This window comes from Biomphalaria glabrata, unplaced genomic scaffold, assembly GCF_947242115.1.
Source record: "Biomphalaria glabrata unplaced genomic scaffold, xgBioGlab47.1 scaffold_19, whole genome shotgun sequence".
In the NCBI taxonomy this organism is placed as follows: domain Eukaryota; kingdom Metazoa; phylum Mollusca; class Gastropoda; family Planorbidae; genus Biomphalaria; species Biomphalaria glabrata.
The window spans coordinates 740,809-760,909 of record NW_026602932.1 but is presented as its reverse complement, the minus strand read 5'-3'; the positions used below and the strand labels follow the sequence as shown (position 1 = coordinate 760,909).

General features: G+C 33.9%; 1 pseudogene; it reads right to left on the bottom strand.

Moving 5' to 3' along the window:
- Positions 1–2,836: 2,836 nt before the first annotated feature.
- LOC129924208 (uncharacterized) overlaps positions 2,837–20,101 on the bottom strand; it is a 31,581-nt pseudogene continuing 14,316 nt past the window's right edge.

Genomic DNA, 20,101 nt, shown 5'->3' with positions numbered 1-20,101 from the left:
TTTTTAAAGCTATATTATAGGCAGCATTACTTAGGGAATTTAGGTGCCCTTACTACCAAGGCATCAGCATGCCTACTTTTCAATGTTTACCTGCAAGTGTTTTATATGCTTGTGAGTCTTGGACGCTGACTGCAGAGCTAGAGAGGAGGATCCTAGCAATGGAATTGAGCTGCTACAGAAGGATCCTAGGTATCACATTTTAAACCACATCACAAAGATATTAGAGGCAGGGCTACTGCAGCGATTAGACCCCATGATGACCTACTATCATAAAAAAACTTGAGCTAAAAATCTATGGCCATATTACAAAGTCTTCGAGGCTCGCTAAGACCTTCCTTCAGGGAACAGTACCAGGAAAAAGAAGAGGCAGACAGAAAGCGATGGAAAGATAAAGTACATAAAAGAATGGATGGCCCTGCAATTGAAAGAGGTTCTAACTAAGGTAAAAGACTAGTAGAATGGAGAAAGATGATGAATAAATCTTGCGTGGTGCCCCAATGGTCCAACAGACTAAGGGATAGGTAAAGAGTTTTTTTCAGCAGCAGGTATCAAAACTCTCATGTTTCAAATTAAATCTCTTTTTACATGTTTTACAACTAAGAAATGAAAATGAAGATTTATCATTCCTTTTTGTAAAATAAATCTAAAAAATTACTTGATATTTGTCTGCATTTAAAGATTCCTTGCTTTGTGGTTCAAATATTTAATTGGTAAAAAGAGAATATTACTTTCTCATTATGATGTAGGTATGAAATTTCAAAACACAAGTCCACCCAGGTCTAAGAGCTATTTGATCTTGATTATTCACACTGCACTGTCAACATAACCTACCCTGACATTCATTAACTATTAACCAGGTATTAATTTCTTAACCTCAAGAGAAGCATGTTATTATTTTTTTTTAAAGCTAAATGATCAAGTTTTGTTTTATCTCAAGATTAGCTTTAATAAAGTCAGTCTGAGGGAACTTAAATTGTGTCTAAGCAGGTATGATTGACAGTTTCATAATGGTGGATTTATTCAAGTCTGGTCATCTATTTAAGAAAAATGAAACAACATAATGAGTTTAATATTTTGTATTTTATTCTCTATACCCATAACTGTTACATATGATCCCTTACAATACATCAAACATGTCCACGTTTTCTATGCTACTAACATTTGAGAAACAAATGACATCACTATTTTGAAAGTCATTGTTAGTCCCATTTTATTTCAGAGATTAAATTTACATTGACTCTGCACCAGGTGTTTTTAGCAATGAACTTGTAAACATGTTTCTTGAATCTTAGCCACATTAAAATCAAATTAAGCATTATGCTCAGTCATTAAATAAAACATTATGTAGCACTGTCAGATGTTGATTACAATTAAGAACATACACAATAAAAAAAAGAGCAAAGTAAAAATGAAATGCTCTGAATGTGGTTAGTTTAAAAAATCTACAAACTTCTATTATGACTGGGATACTTTTTAAATTTCTTGATTTCTAGCACTCCATAAAACACTCCATAAAACACTCTAAGTGCAAGGTGGAGTACAATGGAAGTCAATGAAGGATGAGAAATTTTTACCAACAGCATAGAACCAATGTCTATCATACCCCACCAACAAGAGACAATGTTGATATAGATATCACAAAACAACATTAACATGACATCAATAAAGTAGTACAAATATTTTGAACTTTCATTCACTTTTGATTTCATTTTTCACAACAGACAAGTTCAATTTTTTTTTTGTGGCAAAAACAAAATGGTTAAATGTCTCCACCAGATAAAAAATTGATAAACCTTCAACAGCCTAAAAAATAAAAGTAAAAAATAAAGGCTAGGGCTTAATGAAACTGTACATAAGTAAGTTTTGAAGTACTAATACAATACTTTAGGGGGACCATCACCAGTTGAAACAAATATCAAACCCATTTAATCTTACATTATGATTAGTATAAGCATTAGTATTTGAAAGAGATTAATAGAACTGCTTTAAAAAAGTTAAGTTATTGACACAGTGCAGCATAGAAATCAAGAACAAAAGACTAAATCAAAGGCAGACAATGGATTGATGCATTGAACTAGCAGTAAACAGCTTGTTTATCAATGTTTTTGATTTATTTTAAAATTTTAGTTTGAATTCCAAAACTCTGCCTTAAAAGTCTAGCTGTGTCTACCATGCTATCATTTCCTCTGAGTGTCTATAAATCTTTGCAGAAGTAACATCAAATGGGTTTGAGTATAAATATAACTATTACCGAGGAAAAAATTCTGATCAACAGATTTAACTTGTGCTAATTTAAAACAAAAATTGGTTCAAATACATAAAGATCACACAAAAAATGATTAAGTTGTAATTTCAGGCGAACAGTGTATAATCAAAAAAATTATTTTTTTAAAACTTTTATCACAGCCCTTGAGCTGAAACTAAAATATTCAAACAGCAGATCATTTCCAGAAAGAAATAAAAAAATTACATAAATTAAATGCAGTTGCCAAAGATCAAGTGGAATATTTCATGATACAAATGATTTTAATAAAAAAAGACATTAGTTCTTAGTACATGTATGTAAATACATAAATACATAAGTAAGAACTAAAAAAATGTGGGTTGAAATCTACGTATGTATGCACTAGAACTTTATACCCTAAACATGTAGAAAATAAAAACAAAAACAACTCATAACATAGCCAAAAGATTGTATGTCATAAATATAAATATATGATAACCTCTTAAAATGTAATCAATTCATCTGAGGTGAAACAACAGTCAACAATCTTTAATTGAAATGATTTTCAGTTTCTGTGTCAAATTAAAATTATGTGCTAAAGTTGCTAACATAAAAAATTCTATTCAATATAACTGTAACTAAATTTACAAAAAATACATTTTTTTTCATTCATAACATTTTTACTTTGTAAAAGTTGAATAAGAATAAGTAAATAAAACATAACTTTGATAAATTATGATACAATGAAAGAGAGAGATTAGCTATTTATAGTTAAACCAAGCTGAGTTTTGTTGTCACATGAAATAGAACCTTACATCTGGTACATTCCACATTTCCAACAAATCTCAAAAGCAGGACCATTCACAGCATACAGTAAACCTCCTATAGAACAAAAAAAGAGCTGTTTGACAATGCAGCAAACTACTGACCAAAATCTACAATAAAATATTGATGGTGATATTGTCACATTTTTCTTTGTTTACAAAATAATGAAGAAACAGTAGAAACATAGTTTGAACTTTATAAAATGCTGATAAGGGGAAAAACCTACCAAGCTAAGCACATTTATATAACCTAATTTATTTAGCTTAAAATCTTTATTTTGCTTTTTTTTTTAAGTTCTGGATGTTCCTTCAGAACTAAACATAACTACGTTCTAACCCAAACCTCCTGCAGGATGACAGGGGATGGCAGTGTTAAAACTCAAAACAATCCTGATGAGTTTGAAGTGCATACCACAAAATGTGGCTAATGTGGCCATTAAAATTTTTTTATGTTTTATATACATCAATTTGTTTGATCTAAAAAGAGTGTGCATTCCCCTTTAATTCTATTCCAAATATAACATTTTCTGATAATCAACAAAAAAAGTTATTAAAATTTAATCATAAAAGGGTTGTGAAATACATATGAGCAACGAATAATTCCGTTGCAACCTGAAAAATAATTAGAGTTAAGAATTTTGACATATATGATTGTTTAAAAAAAATAATTTTACTACTTGTAATCATTCCTATAAAAAAATATTTTTTTTATAATCACATTAAAAAGTGTCTTGAAATACATACTATCAAATGTAAAAACTTAAAAAGCTGCTCTGGAGTGGTTAAATATTAATATTTATTTTTTTTAAAATTGTATTCAGACTTACTTGCCAGCTCCAAATTTTTTAATTAGGTGACCCGAACTAGTCATTACAGTAATGACATCTTCAGTAATTGGAGAACTTTGATCCCGGAAGTCATTGTTCTTGCACCTGTACTCCTTAACTCTTTCTCTCCTAATTGACGATACCAGCGTTGATTCCACCAGGATGTGGTAAATAATTACAGAGAGAAAGAGTTAATCCTTAACAATTAGCTCAGTCAAATCCATTATTTCCCCCCTTTTTCTCTGTATAACTTTGATTTAGAGGTTAAGCCTACAAACCAGTTTTGCATTATTACTCTCTTTTTTTTTTATTTTAAAGAATAGAGGACTCCCATTAAAATAAAGAAATCTTTAATTTAGCTCTTGATGTGATCGTTATAGATCTGTGACAGGAAGAAAACACGATCAGGTTCCAACACTTACTGTGCAGTCCATTTTCTTGAGCCTCTGTGAAAAACATAAACATTGCCGCTTGTGTCAATAGCCACACCTCCAATCTGACCAAATGTAATAGACTCTTCTGGCCATGATGAATTGAATATAGGTTTCTCAAAATGAACATCTGAAGAACAGAATGAGTTAAAAAGAAACGAGTTAAATAGCTAATATAATCCATTATATCTATTATCTACCAAAAGTGCAAGTGTTGTTTTTTTATTCCATTTTTAAATGACCTTAACATCATCTGCCCTATAGATCAAAGGTCTGAAAGGGGAACTTAACTTTTTACTTTACTATATTTTAAATGATATTTTGTCTTATTACCATTATCTGATGAAGTTTTGTAACTTTAAACATTTATTGCATCCTAATTTGATTTACTTAATTTTCTTTTTTTTTTTAAATTCTATGTTAAGGTATGATATAAGGAAATCACAAAAAAGAAAACAGTAAACGAATATCATTCCAAAAGTTCTATTGCTTGTGCAATTAATAAATCTACACAACAGGATCACAACTATGCAGCTTCTACATACAACATGTGCTAAATATTTTTTGCTTACAACATTGAATGATTAAGGATCAAGTTAAACATCCACTCTCCAAACAAAATACATGTAGAAAGTAAACAAATGTATCACACTACAAAAGCAAAAGATAAAGGAGAACTCATGTGAGTTTTTAATATTTCTATAATAAGAGAGAGAGAGAGAGACACCAGAGTCATAAGCTAATAACATTGACTAAGGTACATGTAACATATCTAATGGAAGTGAATCACAGGGTCTTAAAGTTGGACTTAAATTTATAGGAAAAGTGTGTATAAACTATCTGCCTTAGTCTATCATCAAGTTACCAGCTAATGATAATTATGAATATAACTAATACCACACCAATCTACATATTATTCCAAACATATTTTGAAGCAGGACACTAAGGAAAACAAAATTAAGCTATTGAAATGCATGTCAGTACTCATTTTCCTTCTATGCAGCAATGGCAAATGGCAACAAATTAATATTAGGGTTTCAGTTCACAAATGATTGATCATTTATATGTATTGAATCAAAGTATATCACAATGAGTTAGCTAATTTAATATCACCCATTGTAATGTGTTCAAACATTATTTAATCTATATTTCACATTTGAAAAAATTATGTTTCTGTTTTATACAAGGTAAATGAAATCTTGCATGTTATTTTTTCTTTCACCAATGTCTTACAAGAACTAGCTAATACAGAATTTCTATAAAGTTCACTATCAGTGTATGCTAGAATAGCAGAAAGATGCCTTGAGATATGTGTATGGATGGTGAACAGCAAATCTTTAGCTTTCGATTATCTTCAAAAAGCTTAATGCAAATTTGTTTACAGATGGAGTCCAAGAACTAAATCATACAAGCTGCTAAAGGTTTGAAAAGATTTACTATATAACAAACAAACAGTGCTAGAAATGTGCTCTGCATGTATGAATCTACAAAAAAAAATTTAGATGATAAACTATGAGGAATAACTGAATTTATACTTGAATTGAAATAATTATTTGAAGAAAAATAACTCAGTGAATTTATGTTGCAGCTTAAAACTATACACATGTATGTCCTCTGAATGTAGACTAACAAAGGGCAATCTTTTATTTTCAGATATGTTATTAGCATTCTTAAGGGTCAACATATCACTACATATTCTCATTATTATACAAGTTAAAAAGACAAATATTTCCAGTTTAATTTTTAACCACAATATTCACTTTGCAGTGTGGCTATTATTGCCATGCATTTACTAAAAAACTAGATCTATTGGTGTGCTACACTCATATAAAGCTTAGAATAAAACAACAAGACATATTGTGTAAGTTACATAATACATACAGCAAACATAAATGTGTGAGCACACTGCAGCTGCTTACTCATGCCACTTACAGCTGTGGGAACATAGTCAACACACAATGACAACATACATAGTGCAGGCCACAATAACAAAAAAAGGTACAAGATAATGTTGAGGTGAACACAACTTCTAAATCACTCACAACTATGTGGTTTATGGACTGCTTCTGACTGACCAACTTCTATAGCTCTAACTGAGTTAGGGAGTTTTCTGAGCTCACTGTTTTGTCTGTTGATTGAGGCATGATTTGTGTTCTCTGACAGAGGCTGTTTCCCTTGATTCTGATCCAAACGCTGGGATTGATTGATCCGACCAGCTGCGTTCTTGCGAGGGAAATGCTCTAGCTGTTGAATGATGGCTTCAAAACCCATACCTTCATGTAAATACAATAAGAACTTATCCTATCCTAAAACCAATCCTAACAGAGTATCCCACATAATTATCAAAAAACACATTAAGAAAATATATACGTTTAGTAATGAAATGAAACAGCAATAAAAAAAAAAAAAGAAGGGACTGACTTATTAAGAGGAGGAAGTAGCTGAAGATACTGGGGCAGGTGAATCTGGAGAGGCAGCTAAAGTAGAGGGCACAGACATCAGAAGAGTTGGCTGTAACCTTGGGAGTCATATTAATGAGCAAAAGGTTAACAAAATCAAAACACACACATGATAGAGAGACTGACAAAGCAGCAAGCCAAAGTTGCCAACAAAGCGACTGGGGTGATGCACAGCTGCATCACTGCGTATTCTTCCGCTGCGCACACCAACTAGTTTTCGCACATGAAGTTTGCATTTACAATGTGATTTTTTTACTAATGTTTCAACTCAATTCAACTAAATAAACCAAGGTGTATTCATCAACTGTACAGGGCTGTCACTATGATGACTGATAAGATTTGGATGTAATGAATAAATGAACTAGACTGGACAATATGGGGTTGATAAGATTTGATTCCTGAAAAATAAGGATGGTGTATGTCGCACCTACTGAATTGGTTGCTTAGCGCCGCGTTCATCACTAGGCGATGATGTCATTTGCGCTAATTAGTTTTTGTGCAGTGGAATGATCTCCCATTGTTGCTTGTCATTATTTCTTGTGACGTAGAAAGAGTGCGCATATGACTTTCGTCATAGATCGTCTGTTTCATTCTCTCCATCTTGTACTGTAGAGACAAGTTGTATTTTGGGGAGCTCTTGAATTTCTCCTTGTGCTTATGTTACTGGACAGCCTTAGCATTTGCCTTGGAAATAGATCTATTCTTAAAGGATTATCTTGACCCCTGTTTCGGGTGAGTTTATTTTCACATTGTATAGTTATTACTATTTGGATTCGATCTATTTGTAATTCTATAAATAGACTAGAAGATTAGAAGAATCTTTTCTTTTGTTTTTCTATAGGGTCTTAGTTTTAGTGTCAAGACTCAGTTTCAAATCTCAGTGATAGACTCAGTGTCAAGTCTCAGTGTTAGACTCAGTGCCAGTCTCAGTGTCATCTCAGTTCCAGTCTCAATTTTTCAATATTGAGATTTCAGCTTTAGTCTACAGGACAGAGGTCTTCATCTCGGTTAGTCTGTCTGACATTCAGGTATGTTTTTCACGAGTCTGAGGTTCCAGATTCCAGACTGCGGGTCGTTATCTCAAGACCTGGTGGTACAGTGTGAACTATGAACTTTTTATAAATAGTCCTCGGTGAACAGTATCTGAGCCAGAAGCTAGATCTACGGGGATTACCAGTTGTTGTCTTGAAAGTCTATGTGGACTATTGTACTGAACCATATAATTAAGGTGAATTTTCATATCATATTATATGCACTTACATTTATTTATCATTTCATAGATCAGATGTCATTATCATTTGTAAATATATCATTAGATTAAATTCATAATTTTATTTAAATCATCATACACCTCGTTTATTTCTTCTGTTATGTTGGAGTGTTCATATGACTAGACCAATACATGAGATGAACTGCGCAGTGGTTTCCAAATCAGGGAGCTCTCCATATAGTTTTCTTTCTATTGGGGTGATTTGGGGCCAATGTCTTATACGGGCCTCTTGGTAGAGAGAGCAGTTTTGGAGGACGTGGTTGGCATTTTCTGGTGATACTCCACATGGGCAGATTTCACTGGTTCCAATTTTGAGCTTCTGGAACATGTGTTGTCGCATTCTGTTGTGTCCGGTCCTGAGTCGAAAGATTAGACGTTGGTCTTGTCGGGATAGCTTATAGTAAGCGTCATCTTTCTTGTAATTTGGATGGGAGCTCGTCCATTTCTCATTTATTTTATCTACAATTAATTTCTTCATTTCTTCTGGATAGAGTGCAGAGTTTACTTGTGAGTTTGTTCTCCCACTTTTGGCAAGTGTGTCAGCTTTCTCATTTCCTGCTAGTTGTATGTGAGCTGGTATCCATTGAATAAGTTTTTTTTGCTGTTGTTGTTGAGCTCGTTTATTAATTTATGTATAACAGAGTGTGTATGGTGTGACTGTCGAGCTGAACTTGGGCCGAAAATATTACAAGTTACAAAGTAATATATATAACACACATTTGTAATTCAAAATTACTGTAATTTCTAGACACATTAATACATTCATAATAATTCAGTAATTGCATTCAACAAAGACCTGACAGTGTATTCATGTTCAAACAGTGATTTTTCTGCTGAATAGCTTATTGTCCAAAGCAGTTCAACATTTTGTTTGGTTAAACCTGGTTCCCTGACAATATTTTTCTTGTAGCATTTACATCAACCGCAAGTATTTCAAATAGCTTCTTGATAAAGGAAATAATTGATAAAGGAAAAGATCCATAAGACCATCCCACTTTTAAATGTAAATAACACATTCTTCATTTATCCCATATCCACATGACGGAGGGGAGCATTGGGGCACCAATGTTAACTTTTTCACATCTTCATGTTTTCTGTTTCAATCCTATACTATTTTCAAGTACTCAATAAAACACAAGTCAGTCCAAGATGTTCCTTCCCATCTTCTTTTGTCTTTCTCACTTTCTTCCATCAGAACCTGTGTCTTAGAGCAGAGCTTCCATCAGAACTGTGTCTTAGTCAGTCTTAGAGCAGAGCTTCCATCAGAACTGTGTCTTAGAGCAGAGCTTCCATTAGAACTGTGTCTTAGAGCAGAGCTTCCATCAGAACTGTGTCTTAGAGCAGAGCTTACACAGATTGGAGATTGAATACAACAAAATCACAACTATTTCAAAACATACTCATATAAAAGACTCTCAAGATAAAGTAGTCAATCAATAAGAAAAATGTAATATGATTGGTTTAATCTACAGTTTGACAATGTATATATGTATTGTGTGGCTTGTTTCTCATTGTAGGATACAGTGATCTTGATAACATCAAGGTGGGTAGTTCAAGAAACCAGCTTAAAAGTTTTAAATCCAAATTTCTGTTTCAGGTAATAATTTGAATCTTCTGGAATTGTTCTAGAACCTTTAGATCCAGTCCTTAGCCCAACGGATACAGTCCAATGCATACTAACGAACATTTAAGAGCTATTACCAAAACAATTACCTGACATACTTCAAGTTTCATAAAAGTTCATACACTTAGGAATTTATTTGTTTTTCATGAAATCTAATTTACTTACAAGCTAATAGTCACTTTCTGTAGATCATTATTAATCAGAGTGATTTTTAAAGTTGCACTTGTTAGCCTAATATTGTATGGTACAAAAGAAAGTTATTTACAAATGTAAAATATTGTATGATACATTAAGAAGCCACTTTTTTTTTTCTTTTTTAGTAAACTACATTATTATTAAATGGCTATAGCAATAATTCAAATTTGCCCATGAATGCACTAATATAGCAAATCAATAAATGGACTACTGGATCACTCCTGAGAAGAATCTAAATAACAAGGGTAGCGCGATTCTTCATATGTTTTCTGGTCTGTGCAGTATAAATAGAGTAACTAATTAATAAGTCACTACATCATAAAAACTCACCATTGTTTCCGCCTGCCATGCCACCATGATGGTTGTGAACACCCTTGGCTTCTTCTTCAAGGGCAGGGTTTGGCGGTAATGGAACACTCACATCAGCTGGGAAGTTGTTGCCAGTTAAATCTGGTTCTGAATTACCTAAACATTCTCCATAAGGCTCCTGCACAGAGCTGTCTGTGTAAAACACGATGTAGAAATTACACATCTCATCATTGCCAGTCGACCTGCAACAGCAAATAAAAAAAAACAGTTTATATTTGCAATCTTTGTCTGGTACTTTTGATTCTGAAATAAACTTAAAATTGTTGTAGCCTACCCCACATTCACAGGACAATCCATGGATGTTGAATCATAAGTACATCTTCCAAGCTAAAATAGTGAAAAAAAAAAACAAAATTAAATAATTTTTTATTCAAAAATTGTTACAATAATATGTAATAAACAATATAAATTTATATTTTAAAAACTTCTATTGTTTTTTTGAAACATTAGTAATTAAAAAAAAAGCTTATTACCAAATAGTCACCATTTTTGACCTCAATTTTATTTGTGACTGGATAGAAAGTCTGCAAGAAGGAAAGTAGACTCAATAATAAATGTAAGTTAAAATACTGTTAGCTTGGAGAAAAAAAAATCTTGTGGTAGGAGAAATAATCAATGATAGGATAAGTCTTTTTTTTCAGAATTAAATCACAGCTTCTTCCAATTAGCAGTTTGATACTACAATTCAAATGAACCAAATATTCTCTGTATTTTAAGACATAAGATTGGAAACCTAATTATTATAGTGCTAGATACATATGATTGTTGTCATGTGCTATATGTTTCAGGCTATCATCACAATGGTCCTGAGCTCAAACTCAGCCCTTCCATCAACCCATTATATTAAATGAAGTTTGACCTAGGATGTAAAAGATATAATAGTCTTCATTTTTGAAGCAATGTCTAAAACATATTAAACAAACAAACCAAACAGCAGTCCAACATAAGGGTCTAAAAAGACTGTAATTGACTATCACAATTTGAAAAGGTCACCAAGTAATTTTTTTTAGTTTCCCATGACAATGGTTTCAATTAAAACTAACTGCAAGAAATAGTTAATTTTTACAAACTATTACAAATTTACAGGGATACATTGAATGAAGTATTTAGATAAGTGAATGGACTAGTACTGACCTGTGGCCACTGAGGGTGTCCTTTGTCAATCTCATGGTAGGATCCATTATATTGGTAGCCTGTGATGTCTGGGGCTAACAAAATATGACAGTTAAACAAGAACAAGTATATTTAGAATTGTCATTTTAAAGATAACAAAATTTGACATGACTAAAAAAACTTAACACCATTGTGTCATTAGTACACACTGAAAACCTAAACCAAGGGATTTACATTTCTTACAGAGGCTGATTAGCCTAAAAAATGGCATAAAACAATGATGAAGTACATTTCTGAGTCTTGTTTAATGCTGATATTCTACATTATGGGAGAAGTTTAAAGTGACCAGATAAAACCATGCCACTAGCGAGATATATTGATAGAGACACAACAAACTAGGCTTGTACTTACAGGAATGTCCTTGAGGTATCGGTAAACGATGCAGATGCCAAGAAAAAAACTCCTGCAACATATGGCTGCCTGTGAAAACACAAAATGAAGTTTACAGCCAAGTTAGCTCTAAAAAAAAGTTCTAATTACAACAGCCTATAATTAATTATTTTTATCAGATTGACTTACTTTTTGTGTGTGACATAAATCTTCAAACCTGAGTGGTCTTCATCTTCAGCATCTGTTCAATTAATAAGAAAGACATTTTGGTTTTTGTTTTCAGTTATTTAACTAAGAAACAGAGAGTTGATAAAATCTCTTTACACCAAACAAAACAGTATAACTATACAAAATAAAAAGTATTGTAATAACTTAAGTGAGGCAACTCAACGAGGACATAGATGTTTATTTACACGAGGACATCACAAACACTTAGTAACGTCTGCCTTGAGTACAACATCTCCATATTGGCTCTAGACTTGGGCGGAAATCGTTAGTCTCTTATGTCAACATCCGACTTGTCTGGTCACTGATAGTGCGCACCTTCTTTCTGCACTATCTTGGATGGCGGTGCGCATGGCAAAGTCATAACATTGCCCCCGTCTTAGCACTTTTCGTCCCGAAAAGAAACACTGCAGCTGAGGTTTGACAGTTCAGGTGGAGGTCGATCAGTGGGAGCCACAGGCGGCAGGGAGCGTGTTCCCCATGAGGCCATCCGCATTGTTTTCTTCCAGTGCCGCTTTCTCTTTCTCCAGTTGACCAGGCTGTTGTTGCGATAATGACGTGGCCGTTTGCCACACAAAGAGATAGGGTCGAGCACTGTTTTCTTCAGCACAGCCGTTGATCGGACACGCTGTCTCAGCAGACCTTCCCGACAGACGCCTCTCAAGGGAGCTTCAGGTTCGCTTGCAGCCACGTTGCAAGCAAAGTCCAATGCACCGAAGTCATCCTCAGACAACAGTCTTACGTCCAGAAGATAGGTCTCTTCAGGTTCAAGTGGAAAATGTCTTCCTCTTGACGGCTCTGATTTAGAGTGGTCCGATTGACATTCATCTATGCCAATGTCGATGATGATGGTAGAAGTACATATGCCCTGTTGGTGGTTTTCTTGGCATCTAAATTCTATGTGTGATGCGCCGCACGTACAATTCATGGTAAACTTCTGGATGCAGTTGTCGAGCTTCGAATTTCCTTCGTAGGCACCGGAAGATAGACAGAGGTCTTTAAAGTCCACAGCAACAGGCTTGAACGCAGTCCCAACGTTGTCTTGATCTGTCCGGCTCATTGAGGTACTGGTAACAGGTACAACAGGAACAAACGCTTCAGGCACATAACAGACTTCAGTTAAGGTACTGGTAACAGGTATAACAGGAACAAACGCTTCAGGCACATAACAGACTTCAGTTAAGGTACTGGTAACAGGTATAACAGGAACAAACGCTTCAGGCACATAACAGACTTCAGTTAAGGTACTGATAACAGGTACAACAGGAACAAATACTTCATTTGTCTCTTTCCGTTTGACTCGGTACATCTCGTTGAGATATCACAGCAATCGCCATCACGTTTCTCGTCTTGAAAGTCACAACCACAAGACTTGCCCACAACACAGACGGCGCTCAAATCCCCAGCGTCTCCGTCACCACTGTTTGAGCAGCCACAGTCTTGACCACGCAACTTCTTGACCAACGAGTCTACAGGCAACTGCTCCATTACCAACGAGTCTACCCCTTCTTTCATTCGAGACACCATTTTATCTACCTTGTTCCCCATACTGTTAATTTGTTCACACATTGCTTCATTTATCTTGCCAATAAGCTCATAAATCTCCGGTTCAATTTCAAATAAGTAGGTATCTGGATCTTCGTCTTCATCTATCAAGGCTTGCCGGAGACGAGCTGTAAGCACCTCCTTGGTACCACCAATTATCTCATATCGGTTACGAAGTTCCTTCCTAAGCTCTCTAACTGAGAGTTGGTCTAATCGTTTCAAAGCTGCCATTGTAAATCCTACCTCCTCTCGTTGAGTTGCCTATAATCCCACTTCTGACAACCAATTGTAATAACTTAAAGTGAGGCAACTCAACGAGGACATAGACGTTTATTTACATAGAGACATGACAAACACAAAGGGCATCTGCCTTGAGTACAGCATCTCCATATTGTCTCTCTCCTTGGGCGGAAATCGTTAGTCTCTTATGTCAACATCCGACTTGTCTGGTCACTGATAGTGCGCACCTTCTTTCTGCACTATCTTGGATGGCGGTGCGCATGGCAAAGTCATAACAGTATAGACAATACATGTTACAAAGTTTTCTATAGTGAAGTATATGGTTACATTCTCTTTCCTCACCAGTAAATATCCTAGCATAGTGAACTTGCAGTACTAATGTTTAGTAATGTTTTTAATGAATGTTCTGTTGCCAAATCTCAAACCAACATCTAAGATAATACAAAGAACATTAAGTAACCAAAAAAGTTTCAATTGAATGTATTTCTCTCAATACCAATAACTAATAATTAAAATAACAATGAGTTTATTAATGTACCTTTAGGCAAGATAGTTGGAGGATCATTTTTAGCCCGAGCAAATAAAATCACAGGATGACTTTTCTTGCACATTGCAGGACAGTTCCTAAAAGAAACATTTTAAAAAATCTTAATGAATAATGAACAGATATAATAGAACACCATTTCACCACCGTATCACAACCAATACACCACTAAATCAACACACTACAATGACTATCCTTGCATTACCTATCATGCACAAATGAAAATATTTACCAAACTGGCTACTGAGAATAGGCTTCACCTTCACATCCATACAACAGCATGTGATGAGCTCTGTTGGCGTCAGCTACAGCTTCAAACTTATCTGAAATAAAAAGCACCAAACTCATAACAGTAACTACAGAGTTCCCAGAGTTAAAATAGGTCTTCAAAACTAACTTGAGGTATCAGCAAAAAAAAGGCCTATGACATAATGTACATAAGATCCTATATTAAGTATATACTTGTTTCAATTTTCGCTAAGAAAGATGTTTCCATTATACTTAAAAAAATAAGCCAGCAGTAGGTTTGTAAAATGTTTTACATAATTCGGATGTTCCTTCAGAGTTGAAGATAGTTTACTTCCTAGTCCAAACCTCCCGCAGGACGACGGGGGATGGGAGCGGGCAGGGTTCGAACCCTCGACCGTTGATAAATCCGAACGACAGTCCAGCGCGCAAACCGCACGACCAGGCAGTTTGTCTGGACAAACAGCAACTTCAGGGCAAGCGATGATTTAAGCTCTTTACTATACAGAATACCAATAAATGTTTGTAAGAGAAGTTTTATATTCTTGTTGAAGAAATGGGAATGATGGGGAGAAGGCTGGCTTCAGAGCAAAGATACAAACTTAGGCACCCAAAAGTTAATGCAAAACAAGGAAAAAAGAAACATATACTTTGAATATAACTCTCTATTTCAACAACAAATCAGACTTTATGCCTTCATCAATAAAGAAAGTCAATTGCTTTCATCATGATTTTTTTTTAAATAACATTTTCTGTACTTAATAACCTTTCAGTCACTTGTTTGCTGTATTGCTCAACATACAATTTAGCCTATACTGTATTATATTAAATTAGTGAAATCTTCTAAAGAATAGAAAGAGGCTATGTTTATCATTAAAAAAATGTGGATTATACACTCACAAATATATGATTCCAAATCCTGTGCAGGGTAAGCTGTGAATAAATAAAAATCCGGCTGAAAATGTTTAAACACAATAAAGATTTTGTAGAAATATTTGTTTATTTATAAAGGCAGAAACTAAAAGTATGAAAATAGAAACTAAATTTGTAAAGATATTCAACTATTTCTCTTTTGTTGACAACTCCTAACTCAGTTGTGAAATTACACATTTTGATTTCCTTATTCAATTTCTTAGTACTTTAGAGAAATATGACTAAATTGATCCAAAAGGTTATTAAAATAGAATCCTTGTAAGCATCTTCACTCTCTTCTTATGTCCCATGAACAATTACAAAGAGTTTACCTTTCTAGGGCTGGCTCCCAGCATCAATATCTTTAATATCTGTGTGTCTTCAAAGTCAACTACAGATAAAAAAGAATCAGAAATAGTGAACAACATTTTAAAATTTGCTCTGTTCATGTACAACACAAGCCAACAAACAATAGACTGAAAACATTACAAGACTATGCAATCTTATTGGAAATATTGTGTTTAAAGCTTTTGAGAAAAAAATTACCATTGGCTTCACCTGGATGATTCATGCCAGCATGATTATGGGATCCTATAGCTGCTTCTTCTAGGGCTGGATTGGGTGGAAGAGGAACGCTGACATCTATGGGAAAGTTTTTTCCAGTCAGCTGTGTAAGTTCATTGAAAGCACATTCTCCTGATGGGTCAGCCACAGAACTGTCTGTGTAGAGCATGATGTAATAATTGCACATCTCATCATTGCCTGTTGACCTGCATCAGAAACTATCATCAGTAAGTGAACAATGCTAAATTGGTTTAATTGAAATAGATTAATCTTTCTTATGGTTAAAGTTAATATTAGAGATGAAGTTTTTCAACAAATATATTTTTCTTTACTTTTTTTTTTAGTCAATTTTGTTTCTTTCTCCAATTATTTATTAGGTGTCCATATTACAGATGAATGTTTTATTTAAAAAAAAAATATGTTGCTGATGACAGAATTTGTAAACAGAAATCACATTTCAGCAATTTTGACTACTTTTAGTTAGTTTGTTTGATTGTTTTACATGTTTCGGATGTTCCTTCAGAGTTGAAGATAGTTTACTTCCTAGTCCAAACCTCCCGCAGGACGACGGGGGATGGGAGCGGGCAGGATTTGAACCCTCGACCATCGATAAATCCGAACGACAGTCCAGCGCGCAAACCTCACGACCAGGCAGCCATAGTTTGTTTAAATTTTAGAGTTAAAAGCTAAACCTTCAAGAAACTCACCCAACACCAACAGGATGATGCATCGAGCTTGAGTTATAAGTGCATCTAACAGCCTGGAACATAAGTCACATTTCAAATTTAGACAAAAAACACCATAAGAGCTTTAATAATAATTCAGAAAAAGAAAAGCTGACATTACAGTTGGTAAATATTTATATCAGACTTACTAAAGCATCTCCTGGTTTGACTTCAATTACTTCCTTCACTGGATAGAAGGCCTTTAGATTTATTTCATATCATAACCATGTGGCACTTTAAGTGTAAGTTTGTATAAGATCATATAATGTTAGAATAATTTAATATCAAATATGGTAACTTTAAGACTTACTTGTGGCCATTGTGGATTTCCTTTACCGATTTCATGATACGTTCCATTGTATTGATAACCAGTTATGACTGTACCTGAAGAACATTACAATTAATAACAGAAGAGATATGATAAAATCTTAGACATTACAAAGAGATATTTTAAGACAGTGTTTTGTCTCCTACCTAGACCATGTGCATGTGTTCTAAAAGCAAAGGGGAAGATACTCTTGTCCATCATGAATGTACAGCTGATGTCTACTGGATACACTGAAGGACAAAGAAAAATAACTTCTTTAGATTTTATGAAGGGAAAAGACAAATAAGTTCTTTCGATTTTATGAGAGGAAATTTGATTGACCAGTCAGATTTTAATCAGGCTATCATCAAAATATGATTGGAAGACTATGTGTTGAATTCCATATGTTTTCTTGCACAATTTTATTTCACTTCCAACACATGAAAATTAATGTAATCTGAAGTAATTAGGTGAAAGTTATGCAATTCATCTGTGATTAGATCCTTAAGTTGTATGAGAAAAATCATAATAACCAAAAATACGACTACACAGTTCCTTATTAAAACCACATTTGAATAAAATTAAAAGAAACTTTTGATTCTTAAAATCTATAAATATAAGTAATCTATCCTTAAAAAAAAACAGCAATTAATAAAAATTATAATCTTTATTTTTTTTTTAAGATTATTTTTGTTATGATTAGAAATGAGTTTGGCAATGTTCATAGCAATCTATTGGCCATCATCATACATAAAGGTTTAACATAATTTACACACACACACTATCTTCTAATACAATTCAAATTTAATAAACTAGTTGTTAAGCAGACAATGTAATATTTGTAAAAAATTATGAAAACTTACAATTAGTATGTAGAGGAATGGTGAAGTCCCCAGAATCTAATAAAAATATACCAGCAACATACTGAGGCCTAGTGAAGATGACAAATACAAGGTGTCAAAACATGCAGTTTTTTTTTTGTTTTTCCAGGGGGGGGGGGGTGAGGAGGGGCAAATCTATCAATAATAATCTAATACAAGAGAATTATTTCAAGATGAACTACTTACTTTTGGTGGGTTGTGTAAAGTTTAAGTCCAGAGTGACCTGCAGGTTCTGAGTCTGAAATATATTGGTAGTTACTAAAGAAAATAGATTGAAGTGTTACATAAAACATTATGGAATAACATCACTGAATGAAATATTGTTTAAGATAAACATAATGAAATAAAATGTTAGCAGAAGGAGAAATAATAACAATTTAGTTGACAAAATGACATCTAATCAATTTCTATGACTAAGTTCATATAAGGAAAAAAATCTGAATTTGAGTTTTCAAATCATTTCAATGATGCATTCTAATAAAGAAAAGTTCCCCTTTCAGACCTTGTGGTCTATAGAGCAGATGACATAAAGGTCATCTGTTTCTCTGGCCAATGGTTAATGGGCAGCACAACTGCCTTGACTTTCCCCAACTAAAGTCAGATACCCATTAGAGTTGGGTGGACTCAGGGGTGCCCTAAAAATCCCGAAATTAAAAATCACAGTCTTCACTGAAATTCGAACCCAAGACGCCAGGTTTGGAAGCCAAGCACTTAACAACTCAGCCACCGCACCCCCATAATGCATTCTAATACATTGTCTAAATTTTTTGTCAATAATTCCATAGAATACAATTTTATAGGTTCATCTACATTTATATATTAGTAAATAAAACTAACCTTCAAAAATCTTTGTGTAGTGTACCTGGAGTACAATAGTCTTAATTGATGTTTTCCTGCGACCCTGAGACCTACACCTTTAAAGAAAGAACATGACATTCTTGATAACATTTTAATTCCTACATTCTGTGTGTGTGCATTTTGACAAGTAAAGGTGGAGACAGGAGAAATCTGATCTTCAATGACTTTTTTACTGACTTTAAAGTCTAGATTTTTTTTTTAGCAATAGTAAGGAATAGGTGAAAAGGAACCTTTTGTAAAGGTGATACAAGCAACATGATGGATTATTAATAGAAAGAATTGCAGAATAAGTTCTCCCTACTTAAACGTTCCCAATGAAACACTCAGTGTATCTTGTTGAGGTGTTCTATTTCTTTTGTCAATGTTAACCCAGATGTTCTTAATGCATTACTGCCAAACTATTTTGTTCACTGCACTGCATATGTTAATGAACCTCCTTTCAATGTTTTACCACTAAGTTGGTCAGGTGTTCCTAAGAACACAACTCAGAACTTTATCACAGATCATGCAGCTTATATCTTGGGAATTACATTTGCTACCTTGAGCCCTTACTTGTGTTAAAATACTTTCAATGGAGAGCAGGTGGGCATAATCTGATCTGTAAAGTTTCAGTAATCTTCTCATTTCAACAATAGTATGCCTAACTCAAATTCTTCACAGATAAATCCCTCTGACCTGTCATCATGTGATGATGATAATATAAAAGGACTACTGAGAGCTTATATCTGAGTTTCAGCATGCTTGTAATGTTCTTAGCCTAACATAGTTCTTGACAGGTCATTAACCTATTGTTAAACCTTTCCAGCTGGTTTTCACCAATTGCATTTATGCTTAGTACATGCCTCAGTGGCAGCGAGAGATAAACAAAAGAATGCATGTCTTGAATGCCACATTAAAAGTGTCTGTCTCAGGTATTTGTGCAAGACTCTGGAAATAAAATGGCAAGGCGCAGTCACCAACACAAAAGTGCCAAGAAGAAAAAATACTAAAATGGTTTATCAAAGATCTTAGAATATTATGTAATCATTTTAAATTGTCAGCTTGCTGAAGAGAAATATAGCGTTTTTACAATAATTATTTTGAAATATATTTTATGCAGGTTTTAAAAAATGGACCATTACCAGGCTCTTTTAAGTCCATTTACTGTCAAAAACATAAGCAAAGATCCTATCTGAAAATCAATTTCAGGTACATAGAAAAAGATATCTAGGTTATAGTATTAAATTTTTAAAAAGTGTTACATATTGATGGGGTGAGAGGATATTAACATTTAATAACAAGTTCAGAAATGCAATTCCACCATCAATTAACAAGTGAATTGCTCAAAC